Source organism: Coptis chinensis, chromosome 6 (genome assembly GCF_015680905.1).
Source record: "Coptis chinensis isolate HL-2020 chromosome 6, ASM1568090v1, whole genome shotgun sequence".
NCBI classification, from domain to species: domain Eukaryota; kingdom Viridiplantae; phylum Streptophyta; class Magnoliopsida; order Ranunculales; family Ranunculaceae; genus Coptis; species Coptis chinensis.
The window spans coordinates 10200425-10216683 of record NC_141461.1 but is presented as its reverse complement, the minus strand read 5'-3'; the positions used below and the strand labels follow the sequence as shown (position 1 = coordinate 10216683).

At 35.2% G+C, this 16259-nt stretch overlaps 1 pseudogene; it reads left to right on the top strand.

Annotated features, from left to right (window-relative positions):
* The first annotated feature begins 4961 nt into the window (after positions 1-4961).
* Positions 4962-14127, top strand: LOC147491385 (inactive receptor-like serine/threonine-protein kinase At2g40270 pseudogene; annotated as a pseudogene).
* The last annotated feature ends 2132 nt before the right edge of the window (positions 14128-16259 follow it).

The window sequence follows — 16259 nt, the reverse complement described above, 5'->3', positions numbered from 1 at the left end:
ACTTTTATCCCTACTCAAATTTATATTGACATTTTATTTCTTTTGGAGTTTAAATATTTAAGAAGGTAAAACAGTCAGACAAAAAAAAACGAAAAAGTTGTTGGATGTGATGGGTGACAACTCACTCGGCTTATTTACTTTTCTATTCCTATACCAAATTTAATTACTTGTTTATAGTGTTGTAATTCGAAAATTCTACAAATACAAAAAACGTCAACAAAATATGGTCGAAACCAGGACAACTACACGGCTAGCTAGCCGCATTATTTACGTAGATAGATAGATTATATATATATACGTAGTAAAGATTGTTCGTTTTTAGTGTACTATATACGTGAATTTTTTTTATTTCTGCGTTCAACTTCACAGAACGCTTTTAAAGGTGAAGTAACCCTAGCCGTCTAGCAGGGAACATATTCAAAATTCCACCTGAGTTTAAACATTTTACCTCACGATGAGATATTGATATCAATATCATCAGCTCTGAAAAACTGAAAAAGTACTTCGCCTTTTTCCTAATTGTGGGACCAAATTCCAATTTTCCATTTCTATAGATGGGACCCACACAGATAAATACCTTTTTTGCTAGCAAATTAAGTTGACCACGTGTACAAAAATTATAAAAATCTAATCATTCTAATCATTTGTAATTTTGTACTTTACCCAAGAATGAGCTTAGACATAGATTAGGAAAGTTCTAACAGGGATCAGCAAAAGAGGGACACCTCAGCTAAATCAGAACCGAGAATTCTTCTTATTTTGGCACAACTTTTGATCATTTTTAGCCATGAACATAATTTCTTTTTGGCACAAACATTTTGAGCCAAATCTCCTTAACATTTAAGGGCGTAACTATGAACTTTGAGCAAGCAAAATACGCGTATAGTTTGGATTAAAATGGGCATGACTTCCTCAATCCAAGTTGGCTAAAATTGGTTGAAATTTTATTAATTCCATGGAACCGGAGCAAGAAATACTCATCAGTTTCAGGAGACAGGAGAGTTGCTCATGGTTCTCCTTGTGTCATGTTCTTACGGTCAAAGCACACATTGAGACTCATACTCATGCAAAATGCTTTTTTTAATTAAGAATTGTTTTTTTTTGGCAACTAATTAAGAATTGCTTTTAAATAAGTTTACAACAATATTTCAAACTAATGTGTTGGTTATTTAAAGTATATATACAATGAAAGCGAAATGGGTAGAGTAGGCTACCGACACCAAAGGATTTACGTACTGCTCGGATTGATAATGTCACATTTTATCAGCAAATCTCAACAAATTTTTATGAAAAGATAATCGAGATAAACATTTTTTATTCGAATAAAACATGTAATTGTTATGTTAGTACAGACTTGTTGAGATGATATAATACTAATAGCGATCCATAAGAATTAAGATAGACATTGACAATGAAAATTATTATATAGAAACAAATTGGTTGCAATGCATTTTATAAAGGGGTTTTTTGACTTAACCCCCCACGGATGTACCCTTTTTTGAGATACAAGAAATTGGGCTAGAGAGTCTCATTTAAAAAAAAAAAAACTCTAAAGCCCTATCCATAATTTTTTTGGGTTTTAATACCTCTACATTGTTTTTATTCGCCATAAGTGTTTTTTTATAGAAAATCTTTAGAATCTAAGGCTGTGTTTGTTTAGTGGCAAATAGGGGTGGCAAATTTTATTTTCCCACTAGATGCACCATTTGCCAGTGTTTGGGTGTATTTTAAGGACACCGACAAACACTATTCGCTATTTTTCTTAGGCAAACAAAATTTTCCCCACTGGGAAAATAGAATCCACCTCCCCCTAAACTCTTTTTGTTTTATTTTCTTCACGGATCAAAAATTTGCCACCCTCGGACTCTCTTTCTTCTCCCTCTCTCATTTACCTCTTCTCTCCAACACTTCTCCTCTCTAACTCTCTCTTCTCTCTCGGTTTCTTCCTCTCTCAAATGGAGTCGCCATCTCTTCTCTCGGTTTCTTCCTCTCTCAAATGGAGTCGTCATGAGGGAAAGAAGAAGAAGAAGATAAAGATACTTATCATTATAAGTAACTTTGTCTATTTTTCTACCCGTGGTTTCATCATGTTTACGATAAAGATTGTATGGTAATCGAAAACCCGAAAGTTCCAAAACCCGAACTAAAAAACCGATTTTTTCAGGAAAAATGATGATTTTATACAAAAAAATCGACATGGATGATGGGGTAGCTCAAATTGTTAAAAATTGGAAATTTAGGATCAAAGGAGTTGACTTTGAGTTATTTGTGTGAAATTTTAAGATGGGTATTCAAGAAAAAGAGGTTTGTTTTCTGAGGGGAAGAATTTTTTGACTTCTTTAGAAAAGGGTAGTTGTAGTAAAGGGAAAGAAGTTGTTTTGGATTCTCGAAATGAAGATGAGAGATGGGTTGAAAGAGATTTCTTGCAATTGAATGGGGTTAGTGGAGGTGGTTCAAATATCAATCAAGAGGGAAGTCGGAGAAGGAGAATGAGAAGAAACCAAAACTAGAGACGGAGACGAGACCCTCAATTTGTCTTTGGGTTTTCGATGTATCATCATCCCTTGCCTGCCTTTAAAATTATGTTCTTGTTGCTTTGAGGCCTTTTAAAAGTACCCAGTCTTTGGTGCCTTCGAATAATAATACGCGTATTGGGAGTTCCGTATTGGGAATGATTTTATGGAGCAACATCGATGTCGATGTCTTATTTGTATACATTTAAAACAGTGCCGCTAGCGTCTTGGGTGTTATTCGCTGCGTCTTTTTAAAATCGCGTCTTTGGGGTCTTTAAAATGTGCCGGTCTTTGCCGGGTTGTTATTTTCTTCTTGTTTATTTGGGTGCTATTGCATTTTGCAAAGGTGCCGGGTGGTGTTTTTGTTGTGTGTTTGGTGCTTAGTGTTCTTCTTGTTGGGTCTTCTTTGGTGCTTATAAAATGAAGCGGGTTCTTGGTGCTTAGTATTCTTTCGCTCATGCGAGGAGCTCTTTTCAGTTTGGTATTCCATGTTTTGCATATGTGAGTAGAGGTTTCAGGCATTTAATTTAATGGGATGTTTGGTTTTTAAAATTTTATGTTGGATTGGGTTTTGAATTGTCCAATTTATTTGCTTAATTTGGTAGTTCCATCTTTGCAATAGTTTATGATCCTTGGTGATGTATCAAGATGATGAGTTAATGAAATGGTGTTGTAGAAATATTGTAGTATGTTAGTGTTGTGATGATTTATTGTGTCTTGGGATATTGAAATTTAAGTTTGTTTCTCCAATGGAGGTGTTTGTTCACCCACCATATTTTGGGAAGTTCATTAGTTGGAATTCAATGTTATTTCTATTTTTATGTTTTATTGAGTTTGAAAACCAAAAAAAATAATATTTACAAAAAAAGTTGAAAAATCATTTGCCATTTTTAAACAAACGGCAAAAACGGCAAATCTCATATTTTCCCACTATAAAGTTTTGCAAACAAAACCGGCAAATTGAAATTTTCCCACTACAAATTAGCCCGGCAAAACTCAAGTGGGAAAATGCCAAGCAAATCTAATATTTTCCCACTAGAGATTTGCCACTTTCGAGACCAGGTGCCACATGTTATTTTTTAATATAAATTATTCTTTTTTTCACCCTTCCAAAATAACTACTTGTAGATAAGATAACTACCAGAATAAAGATTGAATAAGATAACTACTTTTAGATAAGATAACTAATAGAACAAAAAGAGTAGATTTTGGGTTTGAATAGAATTTAGCAAAAAGTACCGTGTATTACTCCAAAAGTTAAATTTGACACTATCTATTTTCATCCAAATGTGGACGTTATAAACTTATACATTTCAAAATGCAGATGCACCATGTTATAAATTATATATTTTAAAATGCAGATGCACCACGTTATAAATTATACATTTTAAAATGCATACACACCACGCATTTTAAAATGCAGATACAAAATGCATTTGATTATTTATTTTGTGGGTTTGATTAACTACTATTAAATGAAACGGGTTGGTTTAGAGTTTAATGTTTATAAATTTAGGATATAGGGATTAGGATTTAGTGTCTTAAGGTTTAGGCTTTAGGCTTAGGGTCTAGTTTATAGGGGTTAGGGTTTAGTGTCTTAAGGTTTAGGGTTTAGGCTTAGGGTCTAGTTTATAAAGATTTTGGGTTTAGTGTCTAGTGGTTTGGAGTTTAGACTTAATGACTAGTGTCAAATGCCTCCACAAAATATTGGAGGCATAATATTTTTAGTTTTTCATTACCGAAAAGCTAGTGTGCTTGTAGGTGTACTTCACCAGATAGCATCCGGGCCACTCAAATAGGCACAAGTACTGGTGTATTGCAAAAAAAGAAGTATTGTCCAAGGGCTCATTCATTCCTCAAGCAAGACTCATACACTCGATGCACCCTAGATGCCCTCTTTTCATTATATGCATTTTTAAATGTGAAGGCAGGTAGTTATAAGTGAATTTTTTGTGTGAAATTCAATTTTTTGTTTTGTATCCCACTATGTTACTGGGTAGATAGTCGGTTATGTTTGTTTCCAAGTGAGGATATTTTCGTCTATTCCCGTAAAATTGGATAATGGTGGTTAGTTCCATATTCTGGTCAAATTGGGGTATTAAATTCTAAACAAATTTAAGAGGAGTCTTAGGACTACTAAATATTTATAACTAACTCCTATAAACTAATTTTCTGCAATAACTCCCCATTTTGAAAATCATTACTGATTGCCCCCATTTCAAAGTTAATTTTTTATATTGACAATTTTGACTTTATATCAAATTTGTAAAAACCCCCCATTTTTAACATACGTCTTTAAAAAATTAAAAAATTAAAAAAAAAAAAAAAAAAAATCTGAAAACTCAAAATATCCGGAAAATTGAAAAAAAATAATGAAAAAAAAAAAAAAAAACTTGAAAACAAATTAAAAAATATGGTGATGTAGCTTCTAAGATAGAACAGCTTGAAATGACGATGGGTTCTTCATCAGCAGCTCAAGAAGATGTTTTACTTTCTCATCTTGGTGGTTCTGATACAATTCATTATAATCCTTCTGATCTTTCTACTTGGCTCGAATCCATGATTTGTGAAGCTGAACTATCTCTTCCCCAACAACAACAATCATCAAACAATCACAACCCCTATATTCCCCCTGCTAAACATGGGGTACCAAAATTTGTATGACATTGCTACAGTACATGTATACTCCAAGCTGAGGGTTTCTATTTATGTTATTGCTTCCTTATCCTTTATTCCCAACTCAGTATGGTCTCATTGTTGGGACTATCAAACAACCGAAGTTTATGAGCTACAAAACACAGAGTTCAAGGCAAAGAAATGTGATTCTAAGGGCTACTTTTTAGCTTCTCCGAACTCCCCCGACCTCTTTGTCACTACCATCGTCTTTGCAGATAGTTATGTTGATGAATTTGCAAGGTTCAAGATCTTCTATCATTTGAACCACATCCTCATGGATGGTCTTAGTCTTTGGAAGCCTTGTTGTGCATATTAGTCCAATTCTCAAAGAACTTGATTGCAGATTCCTTCAACACCTCGGGTATGCTTGAGTCCACCATATTGAGAATGTCCTCCTCAGCCCGAATGACCGCATACCCAACTCACTATATCCTTATTCTCTCCAAACTCGCTTCAATTAGTTTCTTCCTTGTTGCTAGCTCCATCAAGCATTCACACACCAAAGTCAGATACATCGCTCTTCTCATTCACCTTGCATGTGTAAGCATATTCTGCACACAGAAAATAAAATTAAAAGAAGCAGTAGAAATAAAACAAACATTCACACAAAAATAAAAAAATAAAATTGCCCGCATATATTAGTTTTTTCAATTTTTGAATTTTCCTTTTATCGAATATTTTTTAATTTGTTTTCGAGTTTTTTTTTTTTTTTTATTTTTTTTTATTTTTTGAATTTTTGAATTTTTGAATTTTTCAAAGACGCATGTTAAAAATATGGGGTTTTTACAAATTTGACATAAGGACAAAATTATCAATATAAAAAATTAACTCTAAAATGGAGGGCAATCAGTAATGATTTTCAAAATGGGGGGTTATCTCAAAAGGGGCTACATCCACGGGGGGTTAAGTCAAAAAACCCCTTTTATAAATGGTGATTTTTGACACATCCATAAAAACACTTCCATACTCCAACTTTAAAATAAATAAATAAAATTATTTTAGAAACATTTAGATTCCTAAATTACTTTTTTTTTATTAGCCGTACTCAAGACAAAACTTCATGGGACTATTAAATACCCCATACTAAATCTTAGATACTCTGCGTTCTTCACTTGAAACTAAAAGAGAACGTGTTCTTCTTCTTCTTCCTCTTTTAAAAAAAATATATGTTCTTGAATTCTTCTTCAATAATTTACCTCACTCTCTATTAACAACATTTTTCTCACCAATAAACATGAGCACAAATCAACTATACCAAAGTAATGAGGATGAATACCAATCTAATGAGGATGAAGAAAAAAAAAATCAAAATCAAATTTTGACAAATGAGAGAACTCAGAAGATTATTATACTTTGAATTACTACAATGGACAAGTACAAATGTCTACGTTTTTTGTCTAGCCTAAGTCTCAATTAACAACTAATGATTTTGAATTATGAAGTACAATATTACAAGGTCGTATGTTATTTGTATTTTTTTATTCCTATTGAAAATATTCCAAATGAATTTGGGAGATATTATTGGATTGAAACGATTATTAGGGTATAGCAAAAACTTTAGTTAGTTATGGGGTATGAGAGTGTTTTTATGGGTATGTCCAAGATCATCATTTATAAAAACCAATAAATAGAGAATAACTAAATTATTTATTATGGGAAATGGGAAGATGATAGCCATGCCATTGTGTAATCCTTCAAGCCCAAGTTTTAAGAGCATCTCTAAGTGGTGCTAGTATCACCTGCAGATTTGCCTATGAAATTGGCAAAATTTTTCTCAAAATTTGACCAACTCCCACAAATTCTCAGGTGGTCAAATTGGCCCCGTGACACCCCGATAATGTCGCCCCAAAAAAAAAAAAAAAAAAACCACGCGGACATTCCCAATGTAATGTCGCTAAATTGAAAAAAAAAAAAAAAAAACAACACCATGCGACATTACCATTGTAGCAAGATTCACATCCGGAATCGAAAATTTGCATCCGGGGATACGGCTAGATAGGTGATACTACTAGGATTTGCTTCCACCTAGAGTTGGTTTTTCGCAAAATTCCGAGTTTTGGAAGCAAATTTAGAGGTGATACTACCACCTAGAGATGCTCTAAGTATGTGGGCAGACTTTTTTGCCTTGGACAGTTGGGTTTTAGGTAGTTTAGGTAGTATAATATTTTTTGTTTTATAGCAAAAGGACCCCGGGTTGAAGCCTGGTCCAGCCCTCTCCTAGGTCCGCCCCTGCATCCATAGTTAAAGTTTTTGGAATCGTTGGAATTCTGACAAATCCAAAAACCCGAATTCCAGCCCTTATTCTACTATATTCTAAGTACATTATGAAATTCATTATTTTTTTTACCTTTAATTGGAATTTAAAATTTTTCAAAAACTGAAATATTTGGTGAAATATCGAGAATTCTCTCGAAATCACGAACTATAAGTATATATATCACACTTTCATACACCCATCAACAACAGGAGACATATATGTCAGCTGAAGCCTGAAGGGCCTGAAACACGTCTTAGCCATTGACCATGAACAGAACATACGCCCCACAAGGTCAGTGAGGTAAGAGGTGGAATTTGGCACTTAAAGGACAATGCTAATGGTTTCTGTTCAATAGGGCGAGCGTATGGTCCATATTTGATGTACGTAGTGTCCAAACTAGAAAAATTCTCATACCTCCAATTAAATATTTTCGAAGCAGATGTTGAAACAAGTGATTTTCTGTCGTTGACAATAAAAGCACTAGAGGGCACAGTCTCTAAAATCATCAAACCAGACCAACACAGCGTGGTGTTAGCTAGCTATGCTGTCGTTATTTTTTTTATTTTATGTTAATGATAATTTGATATTCTCCTCAATATAGAGAATAATTCAACCAAAGGACCATTTTATTTTTACTCCGGTCCTTATTTTTATATAAAAAAAATATGTTGTTGTTACTTTCAAGATTTGTAAGATCAGTTAGTTTAGATGTCCAATTGAGAATTGACTCCAGTGGAATAGATTGCCAAAGTGAACTTTTGTTTGATAAAAACGACATGTTAACTGTTAATGTTATTATTGTTTTTTAAGCAGGAAGTCACAGGCAAGCCATGCTCGAAACATACTTTAGTTTTATCCTTAATTCGTTAGGTTGTATGTCGCGGTTGAAGAAATGAGTTATTACCAAGAGAGACTAGTGCAGATGTGCGGGTGCATGTGGGTATGCATTGCGTAAAATACACCTGGTTTTTCTGGCAACCAAAACTTTCTATGGGCTCATTATGAGTCCACCCAATAGGAATTTTAGACTTGCATATATTTTGTTATGAATCACAACCCAAATATACTTACTTTTTATTAATTACCATAACATTACAAATTTTTTCTAATATACCAAGTACGAAAATATTAATCCGAGCCTAGTGATGATCACTATGTCCTTAAGACTGATTTTCCCTTTTACAGTACTTCAAGGGAAATTGTCTCCCAAGATAAAATATATTTTTTTTTATAGAAAACAACACACTTCAATTCTACAGAATCAACGAATTTAACATTGTGTTTTGACTAAAAACATAAAGGAGAAGAGATGCATAAATGGATGTCTCTTGATGCAAAAACATACGATATTTTATGAGAAAGTGATGTCTTTTCAAAACAACAATGCAACTTTTCGAACAATCACACATTTTTGAAATTACGCACTTTTTTTTATGCATAATACAACATTTCGAACCGTTACATCTTTTGAAATATCGCACCTTTTTGGCATAATGCAACATTTCAAACCGTTGCACCATTTCAAAAATGTTTTTTTATCTTTATTTACCGTTCCATGCTCATACTGCCGAGCTAAGCCGGTCGGACAGATGGCGACGCGCACATTTCTTGTTGAGCTTGGCTACATTCGGTCTTTAGATTTTATGAGATGTGGTTACATGATGATACTTGTAAGGCTTATCTATGATTTTTGGAAAAAATGGAGTTTTGGATGCCCTGATGCTAATGCTATAGCTAAGCGTAGAAACACCAAGCTTAGTTAAAAAACTTGGAATAAAGAAGTCTATGAGAATGTTTTTCATAAAATAAAAAGGGGCGATAGACAAACTCACAAATCTTCTCTCTGAAGAATGTACTGAAAATATTATAATGAATCCTGGGGGTTAGATATGAGTTACAAGAATGGTAAGAAAAGGAGGAATCCTTGTTGCACCAAAGATCCGTATTGGGGAGGGGAGAACACCAAAAAAAATTTGATTGATAAAATCAAGGATGACCTAGGATAGTGGAGCAATGGCATAGAAGAAGTTGGGCCGTTGGGGAGACAATAAATAATTATTTTACTAATATTTTCACTTCAGATCAACCTCCACAATGCCCTAAAACTATGGAGTTGTTTCAACCTATCATCTCACATAGGGAGAATCAATTGCTCATTGCTATCCCAAATGAACTAGATATTTAAAATGTTGTGAGAAAGATGGGGAAGTTGAAAGCCCCAGGACCAAATGGGTTCCAGGATATTTTTTACCAACAATGCTGGGATATCATTGGCCTAGATATTGTTAACCTTGTACAACATTTCTTTGAGTATGGAAATCTACATCCTAAGATCAATGGAACTTTTATCACTTTCATACAAAAAATTTCCAACCCTGGCCATCTCTCAAAATTTAAACCTATTAGCCGTTATAACTTTTCATATAAAATTATTTCAAGATCCTTGCCAATAGATTAAAGCTTCACCTACACAAAATTATTTCTCTTTTCCAAGGGGCATTTATAAAAGACATGAATATAAGAGATAATATTGGTCTAGCAAGTGAGTTTTTCATCATATGAAGATCATGAAGAATAAATAACAAGGTTGGTGTGCCCTAAAATTTGATTTGGCTAAGGCCTATGATAAGGTTAAATGAATGGTTTTGGATGAGATCATGAATAAACTGGGATTTTATCCCAAGTGGAGAAATCTCATTGTAAACTATCTGGGTACTGTATCATTCAGAGTGTTGCTGAATGGCTCCCCCTTAGGGTCACATATCTTCCCACAAAGAGGATTGAGACAGGCCGGGGGACCCATTATCTCCCTACTTTTTATAATGCTTTCAAATGCCCTTTATAGGCTCATCCTCAATGAAGAGAAGGGTAATATACATAGTGATAAAATTAGGAGGAATTCCCCTTATATCCCATCTCATGTATGTTGATGATCTCATTCTATTCACTAAAACAAAATTTGAGGAAAATGTGAATTTGAAAAGAGTTTTGGACTTATATTGTGAGGCTTCATGCCAAAAAATAATTTTTGACAAGACAAGTCTGCTTTGCAGCAGCAATGTTCATGAACAACATAAAACTGTTCTTAAGAACTTTTGGGGTGTCAAATTTTTCACCAAAGATGAAAAGTACCTAGGTGGTCCTATAGTTGTGAATAGAAATAAATCATAAGATTTTGGATACCTTGTAGACAAAGTCTTCTTCAAAATCAGAGGGTGGAGGGCAAAAGTCTTTCACAAGCTGATAGATCTGTAATGGTACAAGCAGTTGCTCAAGCCACATCCATGCCTATTTATGCCATGTCTGTTTATGCCTTACCAAACAAGATATGTGGGCAAATAGATAAAACTTGTAGAAAGTTTTGGTAGAATGGTACTGAGGAAGCAAGTCTTATTCACACTTTAATTGGGAAACTCTGTGTAGACCTAAGACCCTTGGTGGTCTTGGCTTCAGAAATACCAAAACCAAGAATAATGCCCTCCTTGGTAAACATTGTTGGAGGCTTAGTACTGATTATAATTCTCTATGGTCTAGATATTTCATGGCCATTTACCATAAATGGTGGCCAATAGGAGGGGGGGAATGTTGCAGTGGTATATCCACAACACTCATCTTTCTTCTGGAAATGTGTGGCAAAACTTTTGAACTTATCAAACTTGGATTTTTTGGGGCATTGGGGATGGAAATACATTAATAACTTGTCATGGTCCCTGGGTCACTGTTTATAATAAGGGCATTTTGTTGAAGGAACATGTGTTCAACCTGCACTTTGACTGGAATACAAAAGTCAGGGGTTTGTTTAATGTCGCATTATAGAATGGCTGGAATAAAGTCTTTCTAGAATTTATGTTTCCTAAACTAGTGATTGAGGTTATTATATACATTCAGATCAGACCCGGCCAATGGCCAACCTGATCAACTGGTCTGGAAAAGCAATTCTAAAGGGGTATATATACAATCAAATCAACACACCATATTCCTTTTAAAGAGAAGTGGGAAGGAAATAGCTCTTCATTCCAGGAAAAAACTATAAACATATTTTGGAGAGGTAAACTTCCTGCTAGAGTAAGCAATTTCTTGTGGAAAGCTTATATGGGTGGTCTACCTACTGGAGAAGTCTTAGCTGTTAGAGGCTTGGTAGGAGATTTTGTTTGTCCCTTGTGTCAAGAACATATCGAAACAATTTTACATGTGTTATTCCAATGTGAGTGGATCAGAGGAGCAGGGGCGGACCCAGGAGAGGGCTACACCAAGCTCCAAACTCCCTATTAGCCCAACGAAAAAAAAACCAAACGTGAATAAGCAGTGAATAACCGATCTTTCTCCCTCACGACTACGAAAACCTCTCTCTCTCTCTCTCTCTCTCTCTCTCTCTCTCTTTATTTACGACTCTACCTCTCTCTCTCTCTTGATTCTTCTATTCAGATCTGTGATTATCAGATATTGATTATAAGGCTAAAGCTTTTACACATTATTGACTCGTTCAAAGGTATGTTCCGCTTATTATTATTATTATTATTATTATTATTACAATATATATCATTGAAATTTTGAATTGTTTTTGTTTTAGGAAATTAAAAGTGTTATTGAATGGGAAGTGATGGAAAGATGGAGGAAGAGGATAAATGTTTAAAGCGTTCGCGTGATAGAAAAACCGAGCTGTTTGTTCAACTTGGGATTGAAAGCAAGTTGCCTGATGGTAGGGGTGATAAAAGGGCCGGGCCGGGCTAGCCCGCCCCTCAAACCATAAAAGCCCTCATGATTGAGGGTCGGGTCAGCCTGCCCCTATTTGATGTTGAGGGCCGGGTCGAGTAGGGTCAAGCATGAAAACTCAATCCCTTAACCCGCCTTTCGACCCTCATTTTTTAGGGCCAAATGAGGGTCGAGTCGGGCCTGATCTAATTATACTTCACTAGTTTACTATTTTGTGTGTGTGTGTGTGTGTGTGTGTTTTTTTTTTTTTTTTTTTGTAATTGACTTAATGATATGTATATAAGTATATAAAACTAATTCTTATGTCTTTAGAAAAAAAAATAGATAGAGACGGTGGAAGAGATGATATTCTTAAAACATCTATATTTTTCATATTTAACTATGTTGTTAGGTTAGATTTGCTTTTATATATGACTTATATACATATCATTAAATCAATTACAAAAGCGCATATGTTATATTATGTTATAATTTATCTCCTATTGAAAACTAATTTAATGATTTTTTTATACAATCTAGATAATTATAGTATACTACATAAATATAATATAAAATAACAAGAAAATGTGGTTTTCTTTTAGGGTTTACACAAATATATAGTATAATACATAAATATATAGTATAATACAATCTAGATTATACTATAGATTTTTTTATAGTATAATACACAAATAGATTTTTTTATACAATCTAGATAATTATAGTATAATACATAAATATAATATAAAATAACAAGAAAATGTGGTTTTCTTTTAGGGTTTACACAAATATATAGTATAATACATAAATATATAGTATAATACATAAATTATCACCCCTATTTTGGGTTTACACAAAATAATCATAGTTCACTTTTCTTTTTACATTTGACCTCTTTTACTCAAATTACAAAATACCCCATATGATATGTGGTAAACTACCATTATTAAACATCATTTGTAGTGAAAATATTTAGTTAAAATAGGGATAATTGTGGTACCGTACATATATAATGTAAAAAAATAAAATATATCTTATCGAAAAAAAAATAGTGAGGGCCAAGTGAGAGCTTGGTAGGGCCAAATGCGGGCCGGGCCTATGCTCCAAAACCTGGACCCTTGCCCGCCCCTAACAAGTATGAGGGTCGGGCCAACCCGCCCCTCAAATCTGTGAGGGCCAACTTTTGAGGGTTTTGACGCACATTTTTAGGGCCGGGTCGGGCCGGGTTGAGGGCCTGAGGGACAAATTATCACCCCTACCTGATGGTAATATAATTGTAATGTTGGGCTATGGTAGACTGATAGATGTCCTTGCAGTAAACAATGACTACTATATCTTTTCTGTCTTCTCAAGCATTATTTTTGATTGCTTATTGTTGATATTAAATTGGCACGGTTAATGCTGTAAAAGAATCGGAGCATCTTGATTGGGAAGTAAGATTGAGGATTGCAATGGGAATAACATACTGTCTTGAGCACATTCATCAAATGAACCCACCTATAGCCCATAAAAAATTGCACTCCTCAACTATATATTTGGTTGAAGATTATGCTGCCAAAATCTCTTATTTTGGTTTTTGGAATGAGGCAACCATGGCAAAGATGAGGTCTGCTGGCATAGACGATACACCATCAACAGATCCAGAGAACAATGTATACAACTTTGGGGTAATTTTGTTAGAGATGATAACAGGTAGGCTGTCAAACTCTTTAGATGATGGACCCCTTGTGGACTGGGCATTGAACTTTCTTAGAAGGAAACGACCTTTCAAAGATATGGTAGATCCAACCCTGAAATCTTTCCAAGAGGATGACATTGAGAAACTATGTCAGGTGATAACATCTTGCATACATTCAGATCCAAACCAGAGGCCAAAAAATGAGTGAGGTTGCAGCTCGGTTAAGAGAGATTACTTCGATGGCTCCCGATAGAGCAACACCAAGACTTTCTCCTCTTTGGTGGGCAGAGTTTGAGATCCTTTCTACATAAGCGAGCTAATGGCTGAAACTATACTTCCACTGCAGTATGGTAAAAGTATTTTTCTTAGCGTTATGTGTGCAAAAAATTTAGTTGTCTGTAGGTAGATATTCCTTGTATCTCATGTGGGATGGTGATATGATACTTGTACATATCTGAGAGGGAGATGTTTTGTTTTCCTTTTATTTTTTCCATTTCTTTTCGTCCCTGAGTGTAAAGTGGATGTGAAAGCGTAACACTAAATAAGTTACAATACTTGGAAACACAGTTTCACCTCTCCTTTTACGTTCATGATGTATGATGTCAAATGTTTAGCCCGGAGAGAGTTGAAATATTGAGTCCGCCCTTGCAGAGGAGTCTGGTTCACTGCCAGGACATGTATAAGAGTGGATGCCCATGGCTCTTGGCATGTCAGATACTAGTTGGATGAAATTATGGGGTGGGTATGTAATAAGGATAAGCATATCAGGAAGCTGGGACAATATGCTTGCATCCTTTTGATGGGTATTTAGGACTACCATGGAAATAAACTTAATTTTTATGCAAGGAAACAAAGCATAAGAGCTATCCGGCCTTGCAGCAACCAAAGCAACTTGGGACATAAATTGCAGAGCTTATGAGCTGCAGCAGGATTCTCATTACCCCTCTCTTACATTACCAAACCCTTTAAATAATTTAGCTAGTTTTGTTAATAATGGAAGTACTTCTGATCATGATATAAATAGTATTGACTTTTTGTTTGATGCGGCTTGTAGATGTTGTGTTTACTGGACAACGACCTGATGATTCGTGTGGTAGGGAATGACTACACTCTTCTTGGGATAAGAGTTGCCTACGTATCAAGTTTCTTGAGGTAAACTTGAATTAAGCCTTACGTAGTTCATCTCTATCTACTTATAGATATTTGAGCTGACTTTCCTTATTTGCTCTAGGCCGTTATGAAGTGTAGATCCACCTTGTGAGCTATCTTGATGATTCTCCATTACTCTGCTGTTACAAAGTTAATGTCACCGTGATTGTGGCATTGATTGAGCTCTAAGATTGCGCTAGTTGGTTTGCTTCCATAAATGACTGTAATTGATGCTGTTGGACGACCTGGGTGTTGGGTCGTGGAGTACGGTCTGATGGTGTGGGACGATCTGAAGGTGGACGACCTGGTATGTGGAAATGTGCACTGTAGTGTGGAATGGAGGGTACTTACACAGCCCCCTTATTTTTTATTGGTTCTTTGGACAGCTGTCGCTTGGAAAAAGAACGGTAAAAAAAGTAAAGTTTGAAAGCACGTGTCTGACAATTGTTTGTTTTGAATTTAGGTTTTAGAAAGTGTGCGAAAACTGTTGGGCTGGATTCGTGGGCCCGAAATTACGGCGTTTTGTGGGCGAGTAATGATTTAGGTGTTTGGGAACACGAAACATTTTTATATTCTCGAGGATTTGGCAGCTGAGGGGTTTTGACTTGTAAAAGGTTTTTCGTCTGTTCACTTTTCAAGCAAAGAAAAAAAGAAAAACTAGAGTGAAAGAAAGAAAAAGAAAGAAAAGAAAGAACTTTATCTTCCTTTGCTATCAGGTGCATGTTTTCAACTTAAAAATTTGATCTTTTAATATTTCTCTGACCTTGAAATGTCTATAACTAGTGATAGTTTGAGTAATGAGCTGAGGTTGAAGTTGATGAATGGAGAGAGAGAACGGTAAGTGATGAAGAGGTTGATGATAGGGTCTGTAGTGGTACAAATGCCTCGTCGTCTTCATCTTTGGAGATGGGGGCTGAGGATCCGAGGAGGCCTAAGTCGGAGGATTGTTATGCTTCTCTGAGGGAGGAGTTTAGTTAGGTGGAGGCTGACCTGGCCATGTATGACCTGAGGGAGAGGAATTTGTTTCATAGTGACTACGTTCTTTGGGGTGGAGGAGTAGTTGTTTGCTATGGACAGATGAAGGCTGGGATGAGGTTGTCTCTATCCCGTCTTACTGTGGAGGTGCTGAATTATTTGGAGAAAGCCCCTTGTCAGTTCGTAGGGAACAATTGGAGGATCTTCCATGTGTTGGATCTATTGAATGATAGGGGTTATAACATCTATTTAACAGATGTGTTGGAGCACTTTGTTGTGAGGAGGTCGGGTGATATGAATTTCAGTTTTCAGGTCGGTA